The following is a 16,571-nucleotide window of genomic DNA, read 5'->3' as shown; positions in this document are numbered from 1 at the left end:
GGGGTTTACACATCTCCCAGTCTCCTCCCATATACATTTAGAGATCTCTGATCCTCAGTCCAGTTGGGGTTTTACTCCTTCCCCCTGGGGCAATTTAGACTCACCTGGAACCTGCAGTCAGTGCTCTCAGTCCTGTCTGAGAGAGCTGCAAGGTTGGTGTAAACTGCAAAACGTCATTAGGCTAGGTTCACACCTATGCAGTTTGCGTTTGATCTGTTTCTGCAGTGCTTTTTGCAGTGCATTTTGCGTTTTTGTACATGTATTTTTGATGCGTTTTGCTTTTTTTCCCCTTGTTGCTAGGCAGATTAAACCGCAAAATGCAGCAAAAACATACTACATGCTTTTTTGCATTGAAGTCTATAGAATAAAAAACTTTACTTTTTGCGTTTAAAAAAAATTGCTGACCCTTTCCAAAAAAGACACCGGGTGAAAATGCGGAGATATCAATGTGTCCCGTGGGAAATCATGTTAAATGGACTGTAGTGCGTTTCTGCAAAACGCAAAATGCTACGGAAAATGCTTAGGTGTGAACCTAGGGTTAGTGGAGACTGCCAAGCCTGTTATTCAGAATTTGTGTTGTGTAGTGAGTGCCGGAACATGGCTAAGATTTGGTTATGTAAGGTTTGCCTTGTTTATTTTCTGGACCATTGTACAGCACCTGTAAACAGCACCAATAAACACTGCACTGATTGTCACTATCTCAGTGGACTGGTTCCTGTACCTACGTGGGCTCACCCCAGGGAGCTTTTGTACCTGCTACCTATCCCCAGCTCACAGAGAGATTTATCATATCAGCTAGGAAGATATTGTTCATTGGTAACACTAGTTACGTATTTGTTTAGCCAGATGAACAGGAAAGTGGTAATAATGTCCAACTACCCAGGATCTGTTAGCAATGAAAGTGCTAGGCTCCATGCACACGGGGCGTTTTAATAATACTGGTAATGTTAGCTGTGTAAAGTCAAGTTAAAAAAGTGAGTTTTTCAGCATTTTTGCATTAGCGTTTAGCTGCGTTTTGCACATTTGCGTTTTTTAGCGGGTTTATGACAAAAAAAAAATTTTTTTGGTAAAAAAAATCCCCAAATACCAGTTTGCCATGATTTACCACGTTTTACTGCTTTTTTCAACATTAGAGCGTTTTTACAGCTAAAAAACTCCTCTAGAAACCCACTAGTCCTGGGGTTTTTTTTCCAGCCAAAAGACGTCCCTGCCAAAAAACGTTGATCACAGTCTATGTGTGCATAGACACATAGGATAACATGCTGGGGGGTTTACTGGCTGTACAAAAAAACGTCAAAAGCCAAAAACAGCAGCTGTAAAAACATCCAGTGTGCATGAGGACTAAATGGTTAAGCACTTCCACAAGGACTTGCTCGCTATGAAAGGGTTAGGCCGGCCATACATGGTTCGAAAATCGGACCTAAGAATAATCAGCCGATTTGCACTCTGTTAGTGGGTCAATGTTGGAAATTTGTGAAAAAACTACCGATTTTCGACTCGATGATCAAAACGTATTATCATTTTATGCGCATGAGCCGTGACCTGGGAGGAACAGAAGTTTTGCCTGTTATATGGGGTGAACTTTATGCCTTGGTCAGCCGGTTTTCAAAATCTTTGATGGCACCATCGGATTACCAAGTGAACAACGTTTTCGGACGAAAAATCATTCGGAATTCGAACCATGTATGGCCTGCATTAATCATGCACTTCTAAATGGAATTTGCTAGCAATGAAAGGGTTAAAAATGCCCAGCCATTAGGAAACTGCTAGCAAAAGAAAGGGTAATCGTGTTTTTCCAAAAAAGATCTGCTAGCAATGAAAGGGTTAGTCATGTCCAGCCACCAGGGATCTGCTAGCCAAGAAAAGGTTAATTTTGTGTTAACATCAGAGATCTGACAGCAATGAAATAGTTAATCATGTTCAGTCAGTAATGAAAGGGTTAATTATGTACAGCCAGCAAGAATCTTCTAGCAATAAAATGGCTAATCATGTCTCTAGCCACCAGGGATCATAGGCTAGTCAGATCTCTGGTGGTTAGAGACTGTGATTAACCCTTTTATTTCTAGTTGATCCTTGCTGGCTGTACATTCCTTTCAGTTGGCAAGTACGCATGGATGGACAGAATTTTCTGACCAATATAGCTGGATTGCTATCACTGTAGAACTCTGAGCTGCACAGTGCCGTCCACATTCATCCTGTCAACAGGAGCCTTGTCCTTCCTATAGAATGGGCCCCCACAGTCTTACCTCTGTCTGCAGAATAACTGACCCTCACGTGTGCACCTCACCACGGGCCGGCACAATCACTGGAGGTGCCACACCCCCTCCTCTTGTCACTCCCAAATACCGCAAACCTCACAGCAGGCTCCACTTTGAGATGTCATCACAGGAGTGAGTCCCCAATAGTTGTCTGATCAGAGGAGGTAGGGAAAGGGATCTGTGCCTTGCATGGATTTGATTACTGTGACCCTATCTGGCAGCACTGACTGCAGTGAGCAAACAGAGCTTCTGGGCAAGCCAAATGTCTCTGATCTTGATTGTTTGTGACCGGCCTTGATTTCTGGGATGGAGCCCGGGACAAGGTCATGTCGGGACAGGCTTTAAAAATCTTTGAGTGGGTGCTGTTTGGGATGCAGCTAAAGCATTCCTACTGGGACGGTTTATAAAAATTATTTCCAATATTAAAACCAAGACTACAACTTGGGAAACATTTATCATTACAGAGGCTCGGAAGGCATATGTTTCCAACCCTTTGGATGCCACTAAAAACATGGTTGGAAGCTTAAGCTATGTACGGACAATCAGAACTACAATTAACGCAGAAGAAATGCTCCTTTTTACAACAGAAGCATTTTGAGGAGGGAGAAACTATGGCAACATTGGTGATGTTAGTGTGCACCCAACAGGCTTCATCCTATATTCCTGCCATAAAAGATACTCAGGCTTCCCTTCACTGCTCTACCTCTCACAACCTTCATGTGTTTTGCACCTTTTATATTGATTTGTACTCTACTAAAGCACAGCCAACTATGTTGGGCATTGTTAGTTTCCTCTATGTTTTTCCATTGCCTTACCTGTCAGCTTTGGATGCTCGGAAGCTTAACGCTCTGTTGACTGAGGAGTAACTCCTCCTGGCTCTGACACACTTGTCTGGTGGGAAATCACATGGGGCTGATGGTCTTCCTTCCGAGGTTTTCAGGCAGTATGCTGAGCATTGGCTACCTGTCCTGTTAAACGTTTATAATAATGCTCTTCTGTTAGGGACTTTACCTACATCCATGAATGAAGCAATTATTGTTCTATTACTGAAACCTAGGAAGGATGCTCTGTTGCCTGATTCATATCAGTCTATTCCACTCCTAAGGTCCAATGTTAAGGTTTTAGCCAGAGTGTTGGCATCTAGATTAGGGAAGGTTATACATAACCTGTTGATAACCCAGGAAATAGGGCAATTTTCTCCCTAGATGCAACCAAGGCCTTTGACAGTGTAAAATGGCCCTACCTTTGGGAGGTCTTGAAATGTTTTAGCCTGGGCAGCACTTTTATTAAGTGAATACCGTGTACTTTTATGCAGCTCCCTCTGCTAGGATTCAGGTGAATGGGGAACGCTCTGAACCTTTTGCCCTGCACTCGGCAGGGGTGCCCATTGTCACTCCTGCTGCTTGCCTTTGCTCTGGAGCCCCTGGCTGAATGTGTTCGTACTTTTGTTGATGTCACTGGGTTTCTCTGAGGTCCACAGACTGATGTCATATCACTGTTAGACCCCTTGTCTATCCTTCCTGCCCAACTGTGCTAGCTCAGTGCAGATAGTTTCCATTTTCCAAACTCACATCATCGATGGTTCGGAGGGTCAACCTTATAAAAATGGTGTGAGTCCCTCAGTTGTACATATTTAATAACCCCCCAATTTGGATACCCCGTAAGTAGTTCCTTGGCATAGATTCCCAGTTTAGAGATCTAATCTGGTGTAAAAAAATGCAACAATTAACTTTGCAACTTGGAAAGGAACAAGGAGTTTGGCTGTCCCTTATTCTAGGTCATATTATATTGCCTCCCAATTACAGTAGATAGGGGGGTTGGGGACACACAGACCCGTGAGATTATATCCAGGCCTTCTTCTACCCTGGTATTCTAGTTGTCCCACCCTTACATATCTGAAAGCGGAGTTCACTCAGTTGGATCGCGCCACAATAGCCTTCGTTAGAACATAGAAATTTACTCTATGTGGCAGCCTTGGTTAGACGTTCCTGGTCTAGCACTACATTACTTGTTATTTATAGTGGCTGACTTATTTAATACCTTGAATAGTACACTGTATGCCCCTTTTTTTTTCTTTTGCGTTTAGGTTTTTGTTTGAGCTGCTGAGGGATCTTACTGGTTCTCTCTTTATTGGTTCATTTTGAATAACAAATAAGACTAGTTTGTATATCTCATTTGACACTGCCTTACAACCACAGTACTGTATGTGTCTCCAAAATCGCTTATGCTGGTAAAAAGTGCCTTATTTGGAGTTTGTATACCTGCTGAGATGTATCTGTTGTTTTTTTCTACAATAACATATTTTTCTGATTAAAAAAACTGCCCCAAAAACACGTCATGAGAGATAAAAATCCGTGAGTTGTGGGCATGAGGAGAGGAGGAAGTGTTTTTTCCTAGGATGACAAAGCCGTTCCTCTAAAATACAATAAGTGGGCCTTGTCAGCCTAGGACACAGTGTTACTGTTAGGATCACCATGTAAAAATATAGGAAAAAAGCCTGAAAAAAGGAGAGTTAAGGCTTATGCAGGCCATACATGGGTCAAATTCCGAACTAATTTTCTTTAGAAAATTGGAAATTTTGTGCATTTTGTAATCCGATGGTGCCACCATTGATTTCAAAATTCAACCAACCAAGCCTACAATTTCTCCTCATGTTGCTACAGAAAATAATTTTTGTGGCCAAGAATTTTCTTTCCAGGTCACAGCTTTATATTTCTTGCACGATTCTCCCATTGATTTGAAATTTGTTCGTTTTTCAAACAATTTCCATGTCTGATCACTCAAATTTGATGGTCACACAAAAATCGGCCATTTCTGTGACCCACTAATGGTGTGAAATTCAAATGAAAATTCTTAGAAAAGATTTTCGAAAAAAAATATTTCGGAATTCGATCCTTGTATGGCTTAAGTTCACACAGGTGGGGCATAATATCAGGTGTCTGATTCACTTTTTTACCACCTCCTCTGACCATCCACCTATAATGTGACATGGTGGCAGGTTGGGTCTGTTGCCATGGTCACGATGCTTCGCTGCAATTTTAACTTGGCATGTTGAGTTTGCCAAGGGGTGCGTATGTTAAACTCACCCACTTAAATCAAATAGCTCCTCAATTGCCTTTGAAAAAGTGATCCACCATGAAATACTTTTAAGAGGGGTGGTAAAGTCTGCCGCCCTTGTGAAACAGTCCTATTGCAATCACTACATCTAAGGACTTGTTCTGTTTCCACATCTAAGCACTGCAAGTGTGATCTCTATAACTAGTCCAGTGTGATGAGATGATTTGCTCACAGCCTCAGTAGCTTGGCAGGTAATGACTCGATCCAAATGACAAGCTGCAGATTGTAAAAAGCTTCTACTCCAAAACTTGTGAAGATCATACAGATGAACATCAGATAGCTAAAAAAATCATGGTAGCTTCATTTGAACACAGTACATGTGGAGAACAAAAATCGAGAGGAAGCGTGAAGAAGGGAGGGACGAACTACATAGGTCATGCCCTAGCTACAGAGTGAGGAAGGGACAAAATTATTTAAATGCAAACACACAGCCAATGTATGTGTAACATGATAGTGTAACTAAGTAAAAGTGTAACTAAACACAAAATCAAAGGTTTAATAAATTGCAGCTTGCTAGTCCTTGGTGAATTAGTTGTATTTGTTTTCTTTTTAAAGTGTTACTAAACCCAGGACCCTGCTTTCACTATATTCACCCACAGTACAGAGAACATGGAAATGCAATTATTTTAATAAATATAAACTGCTAAATACCTTTTCTCATCAGCAGCTAGAGCAGTCTTGTGGCTTCTATCAGTGTCCAGCCCAGCACTAGCTAAAGCTTGTAGGAGGAGTTTCTTTCTGCTCTAGGAGGATGCAGAACCCCTGGCCCTCTGTCTGACCAGTGCTGATTGTCCCTGTGCTGATCCCATACATTCTCCCAAGAAAAAAAAAAACTCTCTAGCAATAAACACCAAACTGAGAATGTGCAAATGCCTATGGTTCAGTCTGTCTTATCAGGAGATAAGAGGTGGTCATTTGAAAAAGGGGAGGAACAGAGCAGTCAGGATGAAATGGCCTTTTTACACAATGCAGAGGATTAACCCTTTAAGTTCCACAGTGAATAGAGCATGCTTTACTGCAGGGGTGTCAAACTGGCGGCCCTCCAGCTGCTGCAAAACAGCAAGTCCCATCATGCCTTTGGGAGTCATGCTTGTAACTGTCAATCTTGCAATGCCTCATGGGACTTGTAGTTTGGCAACAGCTGGAGGGCTGCCAGTTTGACACCTGCGCTTTACTGCATATATAGACTGATTTTAATGTTGTGGGTTTGCCTGATAATCCTGCAAATAACACATACTTGTCCTTGCGTGTCTACATCACTCCTCCACTGTATCTATGGAGACAGCCGTGTTTGGCATTCTAGGGTACTCCCCTTATATGGACTACAAATATTTCTTCATCTCTCTTACATGGGGGGAGGTCATTAGGTAGATTACAGAAGACAGAAAGGCAGATATTCTGTGCACCTCACAGAAGGTGACAAGGGCATTGCCTTTCTGAAAAGATAAACAGGTATTTCTGTATTTGCAGAAAAAAAGAAGAAAACAAAGGCAGCCTGCACAACTAAGAACTGTAAGCTGCAATATGTTGCATTTTTGTTTCTGGTAATCCTTTAACTGTTTGTTCTTGGATTTAACTGACATTTCTAAATGTCAGTGTAACTGATACACAGAAAATGTAGGAACATCTAGGTCCCCTACATAGCACAGGGGACCCCAAAACCCAGAAAGGGGATCTGTTACATGAAGAACAACCAGTTTTAATTGTCAATGACTCTGGCGCCCCCTTCTGTACCCATTGTGAGGTGTAAGTGGAATAAGGGGGCGTGGCAGAACTGATGAACACAGGGACAGAAGCTGGTTGCTATTACCATGACAGTATGATTTGCTTTTCAGAGCTCAAACAGCTCTACAGAGAATATAAACTGACATGCAGGTGTCAGTTTTAACCTTTTGTAAGCTGACCGGCACATCATTATGATGGTTGACCACATTTGTGCTGCAGAACAATAGAATAGGAATTAATAACTGAGTGAGAACTGGTAAATTTGCAAACATACTCAACCTATATTGTATAAACAAATTTTAGAAATGCATAATTTATATCTGTTGTCAGAATGAACGCACTGATCACTGTAGAAATAAATTATGGAAGAAATGGCTTGTCTGTCTTTACAGAATTCTGTGCATGGTTTCCATGGGACTACCATTGCCTGTCACTTCAGGATAAAGTGTATGCTTTATCTGTGGTCATTTTAGGTGATTAAGTCTATATGTATAGGAAAACTCCGTCACTATACTCCATAAGCTTTAATATGTTAAAATGTGGGGTCTAGTGAGCTACTATGGTATAAATAACTATTCAAGTGTATTAAATCAATAAAATATGGATGCTGATACACAATAAATAAAATAAAAATGAAATTAAAATTATAATATGTGGGTCACCTACACTCTACACATACTCATATCAATGTGTTGTAGGGATCCAAAAAAACATAAACAGTGTCATGCTCCACTGATAATGCAATCATAAGTGAAAAAATAGTGAATAAAGTGAAATGAAATAAATTGAAATAAATAAGTTGAATAGTACAACAACATATTAAATGTGATATTGCAATCACACTTGTGCCACAAAAGAGTCCTTAATCAATCTGTGACTTTGACATTTCTTCTAATGATGTGATCAAATATAATTTTCCGTGCAATCCACCAATCATAATTTTAGGTGATTAATGCCCCATATACACGTAAAGAAAATCATACGAAAAATGTTGCGGAACCACTGATCGAACTATTTTCTCTTCGTTGACGAGCAGGATGTTTTAACCGATTAACGATTATTGTGAAGGAAAAAATCCGGTTGAACAACAGTGAAAAATGTTGTCGTTTTGCATACAAACGACCGATTTTCTATGCAGTGGTATGATGGTCGTATGAAAAAAATCTATCAAGCGCTATCACGCATGAGCGGAAACAGAAGATGACCCAGATGTTTATGTCCAAGGAATCTTCGTAAACACGAACGAAAAATCCAGATGTTAAAAGTAGATTGGCCTAATGAGATAATGAAACCAGAATTCTGCATATTATATTTTATGTATCACTATTTATGTATATAGATAATGTAATAAACTATATTATACTCATTGCTGTTAATTGTGTATATCGCTCGTTCTGGCCGGCAGGGTGTGGTTACAAGGTCACACGCACACCGCATCACTTCCACTTGTATGGAAGACGTCAACACTATGCATTGCCCAACAAACTATTTTTTTAGATTGGTTAATGTGGGCCATGATTTCAACCAACGAACGAACGAACGCCTCTCAGTCGTCAGATGACTGATCGGTCAATTTTCTAATTGTGTATTCTCATCTTAAGTCTATATGTATATGAATACGCTGTCACTATGCCCCATAAGCTTTAATATGTTAATGTCATTTCAAAAAAAAATTTTTGTATGTTTAAATCTGCCGCTTTTCCACTCACTTTCTCAGACCTATACTAACTACCTGGTAGAAAAAAGATGCATCTATTCTCAGGCTGCTCTGGTCTTCTCAGGTCTTCTCATGTGACATTCCCTAGTTGTGCTCCTTTGGTGTCACCTTGTCACACAGGCTTCCAATGGAGACTACAAGTGTCTGGTTCAAAACACATGGGAATGGTCCACTGTTGTCACCATTAGTAAACCTGCCTCGAGAAATGCCATGCAGCCATTGCTGGAGTGTATGCATGTAGACAGGAAGAACCTACAGGAAATCAGCAGAACTGAGGTGTAACAAAAGATAAAAAAGGGAAAACAAGGGAAAAAAAGGGCAATTGTTTATGATGCATAGGGGTTGATTTACTAATCCTAGGTTCACACCTAAGCATTTTCTGCAGTGTTTTGCAGAAACGCCGTACAGTCCATTTAACATGATTTCCGATGGGACATTTTTTGGAAAGGGTCAGGGACTTTTTTGCACGCAAAAAATTGCGTTTTTTGGTTCTATAGACCTCAATGGAAACTCTGCAGAACAACATGTATATATTTTTGCTGCGTTTTTGCCGTGATTTTGATGTGTTTTGTGTTTTAAATCTGCCTAGCAACAAGGAAAAAAAATGCAAAAAAAAACAGGTACAAAAATGCAACGCAAAACGCAATGCAGAAAAGGGTCAAACACAACCTACATAGGTGTGAACCTAGCCTAAAACTGGAGAGTGCATAATTCAGAGAAGCTGTGCATGGTAGCCAATTCACTTCTAACTTCAGCTTGTTCAATTAAGGTTTGTTACAAAAAAAAAAAAAAATTAAAGCTGATTGCTTTCTATGCAGAGCTACACCAGATATTGCACTCTCCAGTTTTAATAAATCAACCCCATAGTGCTTTAGCAAACTAAATGTCATTTGGAAAGGGCTGACATACACATGCTCCGTAGTGGATTGCATTTTAGATGGCATTTCAGTTGATGAGAAGGTGTTATGTCACTTTCTCACCACCTGTTTTAACCCCTAAAAGCTTGCACCACCAGTCCTGAATGCAATGTATGTGACTGTGGGACAGTTGCGATGTGGTCCTCATCACTTGAATGGGTTCTGCCTGTACTCGGTACTGCCTGCTGAATGCAACAGCGGGGATCATTTTTGCCGTGCCATTGTACAAAGCCTGTATAGCTGCTTTTTCAGCGTAGGAGGAACAGTTAGGGTTAGTAAAAACACAGCTCAACTGTATGTTTTTACTGCCCTCCAATCACAAGTGTAGAATAAGCCTTAGAGTTTACACAAACATTAAAGTGAAGGTTTGCTTTCTTCCCTGAATCCCGTAGCAGATGCTCACCATGTCTTCATTTACCCACTGCTCCATTCAGTTACCTTCTGGTGAACAGAGAAAATCCTATGTAAGTTGTAGTTTATCTGTACTTTAGATGGTGTCTGTGTTTTTTTTCTCTGACTTCTATTTGACTTGACAATGGAAAGGCTGTATATTGCCCCGAGACTTCTAGCATTTGGGTTGATGCTATTTACTAAAGTGTTACAATCTGTGGGTTGAGTAGCTAGAAGAGGTCTCTTCTTTATGTACTGCATGATGTACACAGATCTGAGCGCGATTTTTCAAAACTGGCACAAAGGCCTGGTTCACATGCAATTTCAGATGCAACGTGGATTGCACTAAATTGCATGACAATGGAAATAATGACAATGCTTCTTTGGTGTAATGTACAGTGGGATTTGGACCCATATGTAACAGCTTCCAAGTTAGCTAGATAGGCTGTTTGTTGTTTTATTTTTTTAGACAGAGGCTGAGTAGCAGCCTGGGATGAGTCAGCCTGTGAGAGGCTGAAGTTCACCTCAGGGCAGGCTAGGAGGCTCTATCAGGTCAGGGCTTCTAGAACCCTCCCACCTCTCCAGAAACCTGAGAGCTTTCTAGAGGAGGGGTGGAGGAGGCCCAGGTCTGGTTCTTTGAAGGACCTTGGCCAACCCCCTGGCAGGAGGTTGGGCATGGTGACCAGAACAATATTCAAATGTGGTGGAGCATGGGGAGCTAGGCAGAGTGTTGGGTGGAAGATGGAGTGAGGAGCTGGATTTTTGAGCCTGGGTGGGGGCCCCAGGGAGCGGGCCTACCTATGGGCAGTTGCTGAAAAAGATGACCTCTACTGCACCTCCATCTTCTAGGAAGGACATCTTAAGCAGCAGCTCAGCAAAAGGCCTGAAGGCAGCCACCAACCCACCAAGTTGACAGAAAAGGAGAGTGTGAGTACTTTTGCACCCTCTAGGCTGGATAAGGGGAGAGGGTAGACATGTGGGAAAACCCAACTAGCGTCTCATCAAGGACTGCTGCTTTAAATTGCCAGTTTCTGGGCCCCCTTGCCTAGGGATACCTTCAAGGCAGCTGGGTGAAGAGGAGGAATCATCCAGGGTCTGTGGAGGTACATGGAAGGGGCTTTAGCACCCCTAAAGAGAGACTGTTGCTATTCATATTTCTGTGCATAGTTGCTAAGGAAAGTGTCCTCAAGTTCTACAGTGCCTCGGGCATCCCATATACCCCTAGACCCCATCCAAGTTTTTAACCCCTCAATAAAATCACAAAACAAAGCAAAAGGACTGTTCTTTGACTCCAATGTAAAAAATGTGAAAAATGCATGTTGCCTGGCTGTGGAGAGCTGAAGGGAGACCTAAAAACTCAGTAATTCCTAAGGGGGTAGTACTACATACAGAATAGGCAAACCACATCCAAAAAGCAACCAAAGTCAATTCAAAGTTGCACTGCTTATCAAGACAAAATTATATCACAGTAGCTTGAACTGAGCCTAAATCCTAATGGTCATTCCTCTGCTTGTAGTCACTGAGAAACAGTAAATCGTTTCAGACGTGGCAGAATAATGGTACTGTTTACCCATTGGCCAAAGTAGCAGGAGGCAGATGTGGTCCAAAAGACAAGTTCTGAGTCCTAGGACTGGGATTTCACCAGAAATGTATACAGTATCTCCCAGAGGTGAATACACCCCTCACATTTTTGTAAATATTTTATCATATCTTTTCATGTGACAACACTGAAGAAATAACACTTTGCTACAATGTGACATAGTGAGTGTACAGCTTATATAACAGTGTAAATTTACTGTCCATTCAAAATAACTCAACACACAGCCATTCATGTCTAAACTGCTGGCAACAAAAGTGAGTACACCCCTAAGTTTAAATGTCCAAATTGGGCCCAAAGTGTCAATATTTTGTGTGGCCACCATTATTTTCCAGCACTGCCTTAACCCTTTTGGGCATGGAGTTCACCAGAGCTTCACAGGTTGCCACTGGAGTCCTCTTCCACTCCTCCATGACAACATCACGGAGCTGGTGGATGTTAGAGACCTTGCGCTCTTCCACCTTCCGTTTGAGGATGCCCCACAGATGCTCAATAGGGTTTAGGTCTGGAGTCATGCTTGGCCAGACCATCACCTTTACCCTCAGCTTCTTTAGCAAGGCAGTGGTCGTCTTAGAGGTGTGTTTGTGGTCGTTATCATGTTGTAATACTGCCCTGCGGCCCAGTTTCCGAAGGGAGGGGATCATGCTCTGCTTCAGTATGTTGTAGTATATGTTGGCATTCATGGTTCCCTCAATGAACTGTATCTCCCCAGTGCCGGCACCACTCATGCAGCCCCAGACCATGACACTCCCACCACCATGCTTGACTGTAGACAAGACACACTTGTCTTTGTACTCCTCACCTGGTTGCCGCCACACACGCTTGACACCATCTGAACCAAATCAGTTTACCTTGGTCTCATCAGACCACAGGACATGGTTCCAGTAATCCATATCCTTAGTCTGTTTGTCTTCAGCAAACTGTTTGCAGGCTTTCTTGTGCATCATCTTTAGAAGAGGCTTCCTTCTGGGATGACAGCCATGCGGACCAATTTGATACAGTGTGCAGCGTATGGTCTGAGCACTGACAGGCTGACCCCCCCACCCCTTCCACCTCTTCAGCAATGCTGGCAGCACTCATATGTCTATTTCCCAAAGATATCAAAAAAATATAGTAAACTTGATTACCCTCTAATCAGTATTAGTGTATAAACATAAAGTCCAAAACCCAAAAAATGAAACAAAAACCATCCAAAAGAAAAAACAAAAAAGTCCAAAATAGAGTCCCAAATTATTATTTCAAAAATCTTTATCTGTAATATCTTAATTCTTCATATCTTCCAAAATCTTTGTGATATACTTCAAACCAGATCTTCATATACCTCAAAGAAAAGAACTCAACATCTGTAATATCTTCAAAGAAAGGGGTATATAAAAAACGTGCCACACGTGTTTCATGCACATAAAAAATTAACGTGCCACCACAACCGTGAGAAAAGGAAAATCCCTCAGCCTTAGGAGTCAATCCACTGCATACCACTAGAGGAAGTGCATAGTTACCCTCAGAATGGTATCAAGGGTCTGAATACTTCTTTCCAACCTTTAAATATTCCTTCAGCCTTTCCAGCCACTTCCCACAGACCTCATAAACAGACCATGGATCAGTATGTATCATAAAACTTATAGCACTTTATTGTAGCAACTTACATTCAAATACGATGACATCAGCTTCAACATCACAAACGATATGTTCACAATCCTGCCTCTCCTCATAAGTGTATAAATTCCACACTATCTCACTCACGAGGGGGAACCGATTGCCTGTGGTAAGTCCCCAGTACCTCAAAGCCCCATGAGGATTCCAGGAAGCCACAGCCGCATGTACCAGGATCAAAAATGGCCGTCGCCGCACTTCCGGAAGAGCGTCACTACGTCACCACGTCACGTGCCCCGGACGCGTTTCATCACATCCGGACTTTGTCAACAGGGATACGGACGTGTCTCCTCATTCCCCTTAAGTACCAACCAGGGCGGGGAAATAATTGCCGCGGCCATCTTACATCCTGGAACACTGGATATCCTCACTCACTTATATAAGGCATATCAGGGCCAGTGAGACGGAACACAGAGAAGCCATTATCCAAAACGGCAAAAATGTCACCAGCACACCCTCTAATATATAGACCGCATTTTCCACCAAAACATCATAATACTTCATAGAACTTATGTCAACAGTAAGGGTCCGATGATAAACCCATATACAAACAATTATTATAAAATATCTGGATTAAAAATTATTATATAAATTAAAATATGTTCCCTCCCAACCCCAATATGCATGTAAACAAATATATCCTCTTTTAAAATATATTCCACCCCCTAAAATTCATCTAAATTAATAAAAATATTAATACTAAGTAATCCTAAATAATACAAAGATAATCTGAATAAAATAAACTAAAAAAAAAATAAATAAATAATTTCCCCCCCCCCCCCCCCCCTTATATCGAGCATTCAATTACTGGTCAGAAATAAAACAATTTAGGTCTAATTCAATATTAAGACCCTTGGGTTTTAGAGTATTCAGCCTATAAATCCAAAAGGTTTCATTTTTGGATATCTCCTGTACCCTATTGCACCCCCTCCAATGGGATTCCAGGACATCGATACCACAAAATTTTATAAGGCTCGGATCCGAACCATGAAACTCACAAAAATGTTTGGATACACTGTGTTCTTTCTTCCCTTTTTTTACATTCTCAACATGTTCCTTCAATCTGATTTTTAGAGCTCTTTTAGTTCTACCAACATATTGAATTTGGCAGGGGCATTCTAATAGATAAGTCACATATTTCATATTGCAAGTAATAAATTTATTAATTACAAAAGATTCTCTTGTTTTATCTATAGAAAAAGTGAGAATCTGCGAAATTTATTGGTAAAAGGGGTGATCTCTCCCCCTAGGAAGCCGAAGATGTTCGGACTCCAAGGTTTTTTTCCTTGTAAAAAGTGTAAAATTTGTAAAATCACAGGTATAAAAGAGAGGAAAATCACAACATTTACATCTTGCGTGACGGGAGAATCTTTTGTAATTAATAAATATATTACTTGCAATATGAACAAGAAAATCTACAATTTCTGGGGAAATTGTGTAAAGTGTTCTTGCCGCAACCTTTACCAAATGATTGATGAAATGTAAGCAGTGCACATTGCAAGCCTGATAGTGAGAAATGCATTTCAGCTTGTATTTTGAAGCTCACAGTCCAGCCTGGTGAGTCATCTGCCTCTTGAGTGACCTTTGGTTGCTGCACCTGGAGTGGGCGGAGTAGGCTCACTGTGCTGAGACAGCTGGGTTGCTATGACAACTCACTCTGAGAGGAATGTCAGCATGTCTGTTCTAAACAGGCTTTTTAAACTTGCCAAGTTCACTGGCGATTGCCATTTTCACACGCTTGTAGTTTTAAAAGTATAAATGCTACCATGAAAAGGTTTATATTGTGACAATCACAAGAAACGGACCTAAATTTTGATGTATAGTATGCCTCTGAAAGATAAAAAATGAAGGCACAGTCGCAGTTTAAAAACGTCCCTTAAAATTTCTGGTGTCTAGAGTGGAGTTTCAATGAAAGTCAATGGGAGGGGTGAGGTGCAAACAAATGGTCATATTGTGAAAACTATCAGGAGTATGTCCTAGCCGTGAACATTTTTATAAAAAGTTGGATAGTTACTTGTGAGCCACTAGGAGTTTTCTTTCTATATATAAACTCTATTGTTAATTGATATCATACTTAAGAAATATAAAAAAATATATGTGAAAAATATATAAATAATAAAATATTACAAATTAATTACGAATTAATTAATTAATTGCGTGCTGAAATTAGTATTAATTAAATATTAGATCGCCAGGTACTAATCGCACCCTCTCTAGGTGTATAAATATTAATCATAAATGCCAGTAGTGTACCGCGCTCCAATATATTCTACCTTATGTGATATAATGAATTCATAAGTGTACCACCGATAATCAAATAATTACATCAATTAATTATACTTAAATATATGATTTGTGTAAATATATAAAATAAATTAATTTATCAATGTGAAAAAACAAAAACTATGAATGAAAAATATAAATAAAAAATAAAAAATATTTGCAGTGGGAATGACAGTTCCTTCTGTATAAATGAGATGGTGTTATTATTCAGTCTGGATAGTGTGATGAGTCTGTGTCCACTGCGTGAACCTCTCTCTCCTCTCTCCTCTCTCCTCAGCACAGCCTTCTCAGTGAGACTTTCTCCACTGGCTGCTTGGCTTAGTCCTCCATATATGGAACATACAGAGAAGGGAAAAGAAACATAGTGTCTTATCCGGGATATCAATTATTTATTTTTATTTTTATTTTCTTTTTAATTTTAATTTTATTTTAACTTTATTTTTATTTTTAATTTTAATATTATTTTTATTTTTAATTTTATTTTTAATTTTATTTTTATTTTTATTTTATGTTTATGTTTATTTTATTTTTATTTTATTTTATTTTTATGTTTATGTTTATTTTTATTTTATTTTTATTTTTATTTATTTTATTTTATTTTATTTATTTATTTATTTTTTATTTATTTATTTATTTATTTTATATTTATTTTTATTTTCATTTTATTTTTATGTTTATTTTTATTTTTATTTTATTTTTATTTTATTTTTATTTTAATTTTAATTTTATTTTTATGTTTATTTTTATTTTTATTTTAATTTTATGTTTATGTTTATGTTTATTTTTATTTTTATTTTATTTTTAATTTTATTTTAATTTTATTTTTATTTTTATTTTATTTTTATGTTTATGTTTATTTTTATTTTTATTTTAATTTTATTTTATTTTTATGTTTATGTTTATTTTTATTTTAT

This window comes from Staurois parvus, unplaced genomic scaffold (assembly GCF_062004578.1).
Source record: "Staurois parvus isolate SC_StPar_1 unplaced genomic scaffold, SC_StPar_1.0 ptg000011l, whole genome shotgun sequence".
Classification (NCBI taxonomy): domain Eukaryota; kingdom Metazoa; phylum Chordata; class Amphibia; order Anura; family Ranidae; genus Staurois; species Staurois parvus.
The sequence above is the reverse complement of the archived record's forward strand: the minus strand, read 5'-3'. Positions refer to the sequence as shown.